This window comes from Thermobia domestica, chromosome 3 (genome assembly GCF_964235325.1).
Source record: "Thermobia domestica chromosome 3, izTheDome1.hap1.1, whole genome shotgun sequence".
NCBI classification, from domain to species: Eukaryota; Metazoa; Arthropoda; class Insecta; order Zygentoma; family Lepismatidae; genus Thermobia; species Thermobia domestica.
The window spans coordinates 239,324,636-239,335,402 of record NC_137456.1 but is presented as its reverse complement, the minus strand read 5'-3'; the positions used below and the strand labels follow the sequence as shown (position 1 = coordinate 239,335,402).

Below are 10,767 nucleotides of genomic sequence, written 5' to 3'. Positions count from 1 at the left end.
GGGTTAAAAATGCTGTGTACTGAGTAGATTCCGACGAAAGTTTTCAATGCCAGTATGCTTTTTGTACATCAAGGTGGCTATACCCACAGAGCACATCACAGCCAGTGGACGTACATATTAGATCCAGAACGTCCAGTTTTAGTACATTGACTTATGCGTAACATCCATTGGTTGTCCATATTACGTTCGGCAATGGATATCCATATTCTGAACTTGAGTGGACGGTCCATTGGATGTCCATATTACGTTCAGAAGTGAATATCCATTTTCTGGACTTCAGTGGATGGTCCATTGGATGTCAATATTTAATCCACAAATGAAACGTCCACGGACCTACATTATCTGGATAAAAAAGGGACGAACGGAAAACAACATTCAATTGTTAGTGACGGCGCATGCGCAGATCCTTGCACAGTGCACTCTCAGCCGGTTTGAATTAAATGGTTGATTAAGGTTGTTGAATTTAAGTAATTTATTTACGAAGACCTTTTTGTGTTGGAGTGAAAAAGAAAGATAGAATAGGAACTGCGAAAAAGGTAAGATATGATGAGTGATTTGTTTATATAGATTTATTCCGGTGCACCATTTATTATACAACTGAAAGTTTTGTGTATGTGGACAAAAGTAAGTCATTATCAATTATAAAGCAATTTTTAATTAAGAAGGAACAATTCAGGACGTGGATAACTTCGCTATTACGTCGACATGCCCTTTCAAATCTTTTATTCGGGTGTATTATAATAGGCTGGGGTAACGTAGATGGGCACATGGGAATTGGTAATATATATATATATATATATATATATATATATATATATATATATATATATATCAGTGAATTCGGATGGTGAAGGGTGTAATAACACCCTCATATAAGATACTAGTGAGGTTCGTTCCTTCTGTACCAAAGCTCACGACTCAATTCGACATTACTCGAGAAGACGGTTCAACCAAATTTTGACAGATTTCTTACATTCCCAGGTTACATTAGAGTTTTGTATTTCTTTTAGCCCAGCATGCACAAAATGAGGATCTCCATTACTACTTGCAGATTGACTTCAGGAGAGCTCAGTATGGGTTACTACTGTATCGCCGGACCAATTTTAGAAAATTTACCAGATAAATTGGAGGGTTTCTTTTGGTTCGTGAGTAAAAGTAAGTTGAGGGTGATAGTTACCAAAATACTTGTTAGTTATTTTTGATATTGTAAGCTACATTATATATATGGGGGGCGGAAGGGACTATTTGGCGGTATATTTGTTATGATTTTTGGGAAAGGCAATGCGTAAATGGCAATATTGTGTCATATCGAGATTGAGTTTTATGAAGTTATACAAAAATGAGTGTCAGTTGTCGAAATTGTGTAAAAGGCATGGTCTACTAAACAGGTAAAAAGTTTATTGTGACTAGTGTAAACAAATTGAAGCTACAGAAAAAAAGATGAATATTTAACCAAACCTAATCGAGTATAATCTAATTTAGTGCATTTTGGTACTTTTTTGGATTGCATGTAGTACCTCCCCCAAAGCTGTGCAACACATAAGGCGTGCATTTTATGAAATGAACTATTTGATGAAATTCTTTTTCCACCATCCTCGTTTATGCGTATACTCCCGCCTGCTCCCTACGGACGCTGTTTCTGCTCTCCTGTTTTGACTCGGTTAGACGGCATTCGTGCTTTTTACTGGCAAGGTAGCACAAATTAGTCAATGTTTTATGGATTAGTTTTTATGCCATACGTTCACATCGTATTTCAAACAATAATCATTATCAAGTGACCAAGGCCAATATCTAGTATTTTGGGTGAGAAACTAAATAATATTCCTTTTCTTATTTTCGTATTCTGGCAATACAGCAGTAATGTCATAAGTATAAATACATTGCAGATGTGAGCTCCTCCGTGGCTAAGCAGTTGGCGTGCGAGAACCGAGTTCGATTCCCGGCGAGAACTCAGGTGGTTCGGATTCCACGTTAATCAGTAAGTTTACGTCTTATATAGCCTAACTGATGAACGGGACGTTAAACTCAACAGCAACGACATTGCGGATACCGATTCTGAAAGACGGGCCTGAGCCTAATAAAAAAATTCGGGTGTGTGGCATAAAGCCTACAGTGCATGATGATGTACCAACTTGTGCTAAGTGACCAATAAGAAGCACGAATGCTATATTCTCGAATCAAGGCTGGGGCGCGGTAGGGAGGGCCTACGTCCGTGGGGAGCGGGCGTCTCAGCTACGAGAGATACGCTAAACGAGGATAGTGGAAAAGCACATATACACATAAAATACTTCCGCTATCACTCGAATTCATTTTAATATGATGTGCACTGACAGTAATTACTTATATTCACACTTTCATTCCTTCACGAAATGTGTTTCCCATCATATTTTTCGCATAAATTTTCTATTTGGTGGGATCGTTTGCTTGGATGAACACCTCAATTCACATAGCGAGCGATAGCGAGTAAAGGCGGGTTGTTAGAGCCCCGTAGGGCACATTACTTTTTTGTTTTATTACAACTGAATGGGAGGCGAGTCAGTGTTCTGCACCCCTGCCGCTTGAATATGTTGATGCTATATGAAATGTTCTGGGAAGGATCTAGATAACTGCTCCATTATTATGTGCATTTACATCAGGTTAGGTTAGGCCTAGTTTGTTTCAGAGTATAATGAGAGCTCTTGGACATTTTACATTTCTAGTTATCGCTTAAAAGCTCTTTTCGCATCATTTCTCGTCTGCTCAGAGGAATGGGGTGAACATGTATTCGGCAAGCGGTGTGTAAAGTCTCTACCGAAGTTGCATACATCACAACCCAGTAATGTGTATCGTTAGATTTAAATAAGGAGAAGAAAAGTAAAAAAGAAATAATTTAAAGATGAACCCTCCCTCTGGCCCCAATCGACAATAGCACAAGTTCCTTGACTCCACCTCTTTTCTTTCTTTTACCTTTCTTCTCTTCACCTGCTTCCTCTTCCCCCTTCTAATTGCTTATGCTCCGTCGTTTCGTAAATGAATGAAAATTATATTTTTGAGTTTTACGTTCCACGTGTATACCTGTTACGCTAAATGAGACGGTGGTGATGATGAGAAATGAATTAAATGGTGGAATGAAGAAAGTGGGAGAAAATGGGAGAACCCCGAGGAAACCCACGCACATGGTGTTTGTCCACCACAAAGTTCACTTGGCGGGAACAGGGTTTGAACCCGGGCCATATGCACCAGAGGTGAACGCTCTACCACTGAGCCATCGTTTCGTAAAGTGAGAATTCTTCAAGTCATCTGAAGGCATTATTTTATAGTGAAGATACGCTTTCACAATACGATATACTAAAAACTTTTAGATGCAGTATTTATCTACTTAAACATATCTGCAGATATTGTAATATAAGTACTGAAAATACTGCACAATAAAAACTGAAGATGCTGGATCATAGACACTCAGATGAAAGTAGTCGCCAAATTGTGTATTTCTATGTACTTGTTTTTTATTTTATTTTAATTTTTAATTGTGTATTTCTATGCACACTGAAATTTTTTTCCTGAGTTATTTTTCTGTGTTCTTCCTGAAACGCTCACGCATTTCATTACTTCAGTGTGTAACTTATCGTTACAGTGATTAGAGAGAGAGAGAGAGAGAGAGAAACTTTTCATACCCTTCCCCTTTTCCGTATAAATTTTTTTATCGTGTATTTAAGTATCAGCGCTTTGCCAAGAAACAGAAATGTCAGTTAATAAATAAACGTAAAAGGTCTATAGCATCAAATTTTCTTTTTTTGGCATCATAATAGTAAAGTTTATTATTTACAGTATCCTTTATATTTATTAAGTTGAAATAATTACTAGCAAATGCTAGCAGTGATATTTTTTTCTTCGTCACATCTGCCACAGATGGATAGAAGAAATGTCATTGGTTAAAGATTTTAGCTCCCAGATTTCTAGAAGCTGGGAGTAGGAGATGTAGAAGCGTCTTTTCTTCGAATATCGGTGTTGGATTAACACGTACAATGTAACTATAGAAATTTTCAGTTTTAAAGTTTTGGCGTAAAAGGTATATCGACCAGATGAGGTTGAGTGGAAATTAGTCGCAATTCGGTGTGTAAGTGAAGACGAATAGTGTAATGACATCTATGCGTATTGATATCTTGCGAAACTTCATAAATACGTCCACATATTATTTAGTAACGTTATTATACCATATATTTACAATATTTCCAATAACGAGGGAGATTTAGTAAGGAAAAAGTAATACAGGTTAACACATCCTATGGTTTTTTCATTATTTCGGTATTTTCCAGTTTTTTGTTGTACTTTATTTTCATTCGAATTAAGTACTTTCTTCCTACTTTGTTTTCGTGTGAGAGGAAATTTTCATCTCCTTGTATACTTCATGCTGTTTGTCATGGTTCCTTCGGGGCAGAGGGATGTGATGTGGAGGGACATGTGTGTGAGCTCACAGTAAGAAAGTTTAACGTTATTTTCCATCACCGACGGACTTGTACTAATAACTATCCCATTTAATTTTAATCTTTCCTCCGGACATGTAATTTATCTCTATTTACTTAGTTCACCTTTTGATTATAGTAATTTCTTTTATTTAAATTTTCTTAAACTGGAATTTTTAAATTTTCCTTTCTATTATCTTTGCTTTTTAACCGACTTTTGGTGGTAACGAAGTTTGTTTGTTATATAGAATTTGTTTGTAAATTCCATTCTGAAGGTCGTCTAGCGGAGACGAAATAACTAAGGGGGGACTTACTAAGGCGCAGTTACTAAGGGGGGGACTTTCTAACGATGGTCCTCCTTCGTATCTCTGCTTGGTCACAGACTTATAGCTGGTTTGAGGATAGTATAATTGTTTCTATGTCTAATTGTTTCGGTTTAAGTCAACAAATGGTTGCAAGTTTTTGTTATTTTCTACGACCTAAAATTGTTTTTTTTTTTTTTTTTTTGCTACTTCGGTTGTTTTCCTTGTATCTCTGATCTAAGTTACTTGATATTTTTATCGGCTTGGGGGCATTCCATGTTCGCTCTAATTGTAACTTGAAAAATATTAATGTGTTTATTTCGAAGTTTAATATTTTTCTTTAATTTGAATTATTAAACGTAATTAATTGTCGAATTATTAAACGTAAATAAAAATTCCGGCTGAAAAATGTTTCTTTATTTTCTATAATTTGTAGACGAATGCATCCTAGCAACTAATGGTAGTTTAGTAAGATTTTAATTTATTTGTGTATTTATATATGTTAGGTTGATATGGTGGTGTGGATTTACTCCGTTTTGGTTATAAAGAATATTTCAGTAGTGAATGATTATATATATGAGAGTAGAATCAATACCCAGCTTAGGCATGCACTGAAAACAGTATCAATCGAACTTATGAGGTAATATCTAATTATTATTACTCATCTAAATATGATCTATATATATATATATATATATATATATATATATTCAGTGCTGTATAGCACAGAAGAAGATATAGCAATCGTTGAAACGGCGACTAGTTAAAAAAATAATGAAATTATTTAATTACAGAGTTAGGTCGTAAGTGTTTTCTCTCAGGGTTATTCTTTTATGTGGATAAGTTAGATACTGTTTCTTCCTTCGCTTTTCTTTTATCTTCTTTTCTTTCTTTCATTTCTTTCCTACTCAAACGGCCATACTCATGTCATCTTATTCTAAAGACATTTCCTCTGGAATGTATTATTTTTCTTTTCTTCGGTAAAGTGGCCGCCTTATTCAACACATGGTTAATATTTGCTATGTTTCTACGAAGATCGTTGCTATGCAGGTGACATGAGAGATGGGGTTAGATGTACTTTATATGTGAACACTTTCATTTACCTAATTTTAGACTTTTATTATAAATCGGCTTCCATTATTTTCTACTACGCATAATTTTGAATTAAATACACTATGTGGATTTTTTTTAGGTGAATTACTTAGTGAAGTTGGAAGAATAGATGCAATTGAAACGTCAGTTAAGTGATGCGGTGCCAGTGAAGTGCAGTTACTGTGGTCTAAAAGGCAAGAACACATTTGGAAAATTAAGAATGAAAGTTGTTTTTGGTAAGTAAATAGTACAGAATGTCTGGATAGTTTTTCCTACTTGCTCCATTTACTTTATGATAAATATATTGTCGGTTTTGAGGCAAAATACTTAATTGACATGGGTGGTGCATGGAGTAATCCACCATTTGTTTTCTCGATAAAATATTTTTAGTGTGGATAGTGTAATGGGATTAGTATTAAAACATACACTGTAAAGAAATGTTTGTTTTCAGAACCTGTAGAATATAAGCGCCTGTTTGATTTTGAACTTTTAAGTGAACATGGATATTATTGGTTACCAGACAATACGGAAACTTAACATCATGTGCTTTGGTGATAGGCATCACTTATTTGAATGGTGTGGTTAACAAACAAATTGTGCGCTTTGGACTAATGTGAATCCGGGATTGCTCCATAAAAGTATCATGCTTTGAGAGTAGCCATGGACTGATTTGAAACTTTATTTTGATTTACAGTCTTAACTCATGTGACTATTTTTCGAAGGCCCCCACAATAATAAAAGTCTTCCCGGAAATTTGATGTAGCTCAGAAGACTTCATGCGTGCAGTGAAATCGTGGAAAACATGTGCCGTTGTAGTCAGTAACATTCATGTTCGCTTAAATAATATTTAGATTCAAAGTGGGGCCCATATGAAGCATGATCGACGTTCGAACATTTCTTTCGATGCTAGTCTCATTGCAATAGCCTTGCAACTAAAAGCTTTATCGGCAAATCAAATAGTGGATTATTTTGTGCGAGACCCAATGTCAGTTCTTCTTTAGGACCGACGATATGTGGCTGGGTTATTCCATGTCAACATAGTCCATAGCCCACCATCTCCAGAATTAAATGGCATTTGCAGTACTGTCCTAGTAGAAATGCAGTGTTAGGTTCATACGTGTAGCATGTTACCAGAGACACGCGTCTGAAATATAAAAAATTGTCAAAAATATTGCATCATCAATTTGGTTTTAGTCTTAATATTTAAAGATTTGGTTTTAGTCTTAATATTTAAAGGCTAAATTGTAAGCTATAATGGACGTAGATAAAATTGTAATTGATTTCATAATTTCTTCTAAGACAGTTAATGAATTTTTTATCCAGGGTAACACGGAAATAAAATTTACTTGAAAGAAAAGGGTCGGGTTGAAAATGGGCTGTAGTGTAATAATTTGACGTGCAATGACTCAAATATGTTTATCTCCTTTTTTTAATAAAATAGTACAATTTTTATGTTGCACATTTAATGTGCGATAAATATATTTTCGTAGTAAATGGGCTCAATGTTAGATGGCAAGTCGATAGCATTTTTGAAGTCGATTACAAATATCTACCTTATAACATTTTTCCTTTCAATTACACATAATATATCATGTCTTGCTCTAAATTAAAGTTAGAGGCAGCGCCGTAACTTAGATTTTTTTTGGGGGGGAAGCATTAATATTTGAGCCCCCTCCAAAAGATTGTTTTGGATTCCCCACAAAATTCGAAAATAGATCTCGTCTTTCCATCTTTCTCTTACTCTTTGTGGGCCCTCCAGCTCTTTGCAGGGCCCATTCCGTACATGACAAATTAACTAAAGGGACAATATTTACAAATGTCAAAGCCATAAGAATAAAGATTTCTGGGGTACTTGATAATATAGACATTTTTTACTGAAGTGGGTCCACGACACATTTTTGTTTTATCTACCTGTTGTGTGCTGTTTTGTGTATGTAATGTAGTGAACCTGTTTGATGCTTCATTTATAATTACATGTATTACAGTATATGGAATAAAAAATTGTCTTAAAGTAGGCCCCCTCGAACGGCGGGAAGCTTCCCTGGAGGGGAAGTTGCCCTCCCTGCCCCCACAAGTTACGGCCCTGGTTAGAGGCAAACAGGCATGATTACGTTAATTGCTGCAAAATTCTTTAGTTGCTGTTTTTACATTTTCTGGTTATAACTAGTTTAGACAGATTTGCAGATGTTAGAATGTCAAAATAATACACACAGACTCAAGTATAACACTTATTCTTCTTTCCACAGAATCCGTAGAAAAAGCTTGCGGGACAGTTACAGAGAAAAAGTGGAGACGATAATTCAGAAGCGGCTGCGACGAACGAAGGAGAGACGGGAGGGAAGAGAACCAAGGTTAGCTATGATTTATTGAGCAAGTATAGTTTTAAGTTATAAAATTCAACAAATTTCCAAAGTAGTAAAATGATATTACGGTTGTTTTAATGGATTGCGTAGAACATAAGGTAGACGAACAAGATAACGTACAGAATAGAAACTGAAGTTTAATGTACTCTGGCAACAAACTCTACGATACCAAGAAGCTGTGTTGTATTGAAGTAATAGTATACTTGCTTACAGTTAGCCGTTTAATTTAATTTTCTAAAAATATCAGGGTGTTTACTCAGTGTTTAACAAAACCTTTGAAAAGAAAAATGATAGTTTCACCGAAGAGCTTGATATTCATTTGTATTCATGCTACATAAGTAGTAGATTAAGATACGAAACTATAAATAAATACATAGAAATGCTTAAACCTTTTAGGATTTCCATTTTTTGAGTTAACCTGAGACTTTCACTCAAACAACTACTGCTTCCTTAATATCTGTCGTAGGATCAAGGTTCATATCTTGTTTCTTAAGGATAGAGGATACTTTCCAATGGTATCATTCGCTTGTCCGTATTATACACTAGAAACGAAAAAAAAAAACCGGAGATTTTTTGGAAAAAAGAAATGGAAATTTTTGCGCCCTTCTGGCCCGGGCCTGGGTACAGTCATGGTTCAAACGTCATTTTCTTCAGTATAACGAGCTCTTTCTAACAGTACCACTACATGTCCGTATCGTACACATCAACCGGTACAATCGAGAGAATCGGAAATTTTTCAGAAAAACTCACCGCTTCGGACCCCTCCGAAAAACACTTGAGCCCCTCGTACCCGACCCTGGTTTCACATAGGGATCTTTGCACGCAATCAGTATGCAAAGTTTCAATCTGATATCTTGAAAATTAAAGGCGTGAAAAATTTCTGAAATTTGTTTTATGAAAAATTTCACGCCCCTCCGCCCCCACTTGGCGTCGCCAAGTTCACCATCCGGTTTCAAAACGCATCTGGGGTGTTCTTTGGTCCATCCTAGACTTGACCAATAAAAAAAAACGGCTTAAATATTTGTTATAGAACCTAAATAAGCGATCAAATACGATACTACGTCGTGGTAACAGAAGTTACTATAAAGCCTAAAAGGGTTAAGCTTTGGAAACAGAACGCCACTGTTGAGCTTCGCACTGCCGCCACCTGTATATATATTATTTCGTAAAGGTGGGGATATATTCGTACTTACAGTATATATTTTTTTCCGATATTTTAGAAAATCGGAAAACCTTTAACATTCTTCGATCTTACAATGGAATGAGAAAGCCTGTTTCTTAGATGGAACGACTTTTGGGAGTTAAACTTGAAATTTGAGATTCATTGTATTGTGCTTGAACAGAATAAAGTATGAAAAGGAAATACATTTTGTGGCCCAAGGCTGCAAGAAAAAAGTAGATTTTCAGAAACTTGAAACTGCCGCTAGTAATACATTTTGTAATTTGTATTGATTAATTTATTTTTAGTTTAACGTCCGTTTCAGCAGCGAGGCTATATGAGACGTGGACCTACTGATTAACGTGGAATCCGAACCACGTGGGCTACCGCCGGGAATCGAACCCGGGTCTCCCACGCCAAAGGCGTATATTCTAACCGCTTAGCCACGGAGGAGCTCATTTTTGTAATTTTGTAGTTCAATTTGGAATTTGTAATGTAACTTTGTATACCTTTGGATTTGGAATGTAACTTTGTATACCTTTGAGTCCCGTTTGTATAGTTTAAAGCCAAAAGATCCCAAGTTGAATCCGTCATGTAATTTTTACTCTTTAAAGTTAAACATAAAGAACCTTACTTAACAGCAACCTCATAATCTGATTTTAATTTTGATCGTTGTGATGTTGATTATACTTAGAATTAATTTTCCCATTTTCTTAATTTCAGAAAAAAGAAAAATGGAGCGCACGAAGAAAGAATCTCATGATATATCAGTGAGAAGGTTAAAATTCACTTGCTTTTAAAAAATATTTATTTTAGTAACAATATTATGCGTTTATAATATATTTCATAATCAAGAATAAAACATGTATACGAAACTTTTAATATCATTGAAATGTGAAAGAAAATCGTATTACAATCTTATTCAATATATTAAAAAGACAAATATTGTGGAGCAGTATATGTAATTAGAGGTAATCCAATAAAGTATATTGTTATGTTATTCGTTTCTTTCTATGTTACGCCTTTCTTATTCTTTAATGTATATAAGTTCAATAATTTGTAACGTTCTCGGCCATTAATGGATGGCATGTTTTGATTGAAGTTAATGTTTCTCCTATGAGTATGATAATATGCAAAAAAAAAAAGGGGGGGGGATAGTGTTAAAAAGCTTTGGTCATCATTTGTTTCAATATGAGAAGTGAAGCGTAGCTGTCTTGTCTGTTCTCAATACTAAGGAAAAAGGAGAACTGATATTTCCAAATGAATTTGAAACTTTAGAGTGAATCGAGGGAGGTTTCGGTTTGTGATATCTTTCTATGCATCTACAAAGAGTGGAAGAGGATGCAGGTTTGAAGCTTTTTTAATCAACAAATTGTATTAACTGAAGCGTATGAGCAGAATACTTTACT

At 35.4% G+C, this 10,767-nt stretch overlaps 1 long non-coding RNA gene across 1 annotated transcript; it reads left to right on the top strand.

Annotated features, from left to right (window-relative positions):
• The first annotated feature begins 395 nt into the window (after positions 1-395).
• Positions 396-10,334, top strand: LOC145681599 (uncharacterized). The gene is made up of 4 exons (XR_014130830.1): positions 396-536; positions 5,937-6,072; positions 8,083-8,187; positions 10,082-10,334. It is a non-coding gene; the product is annotated as an uncharacterized LOC145681599 (long non-coding RNA).
• Positions 10,335-10,767: the final 433 nt, after the last annotated feature.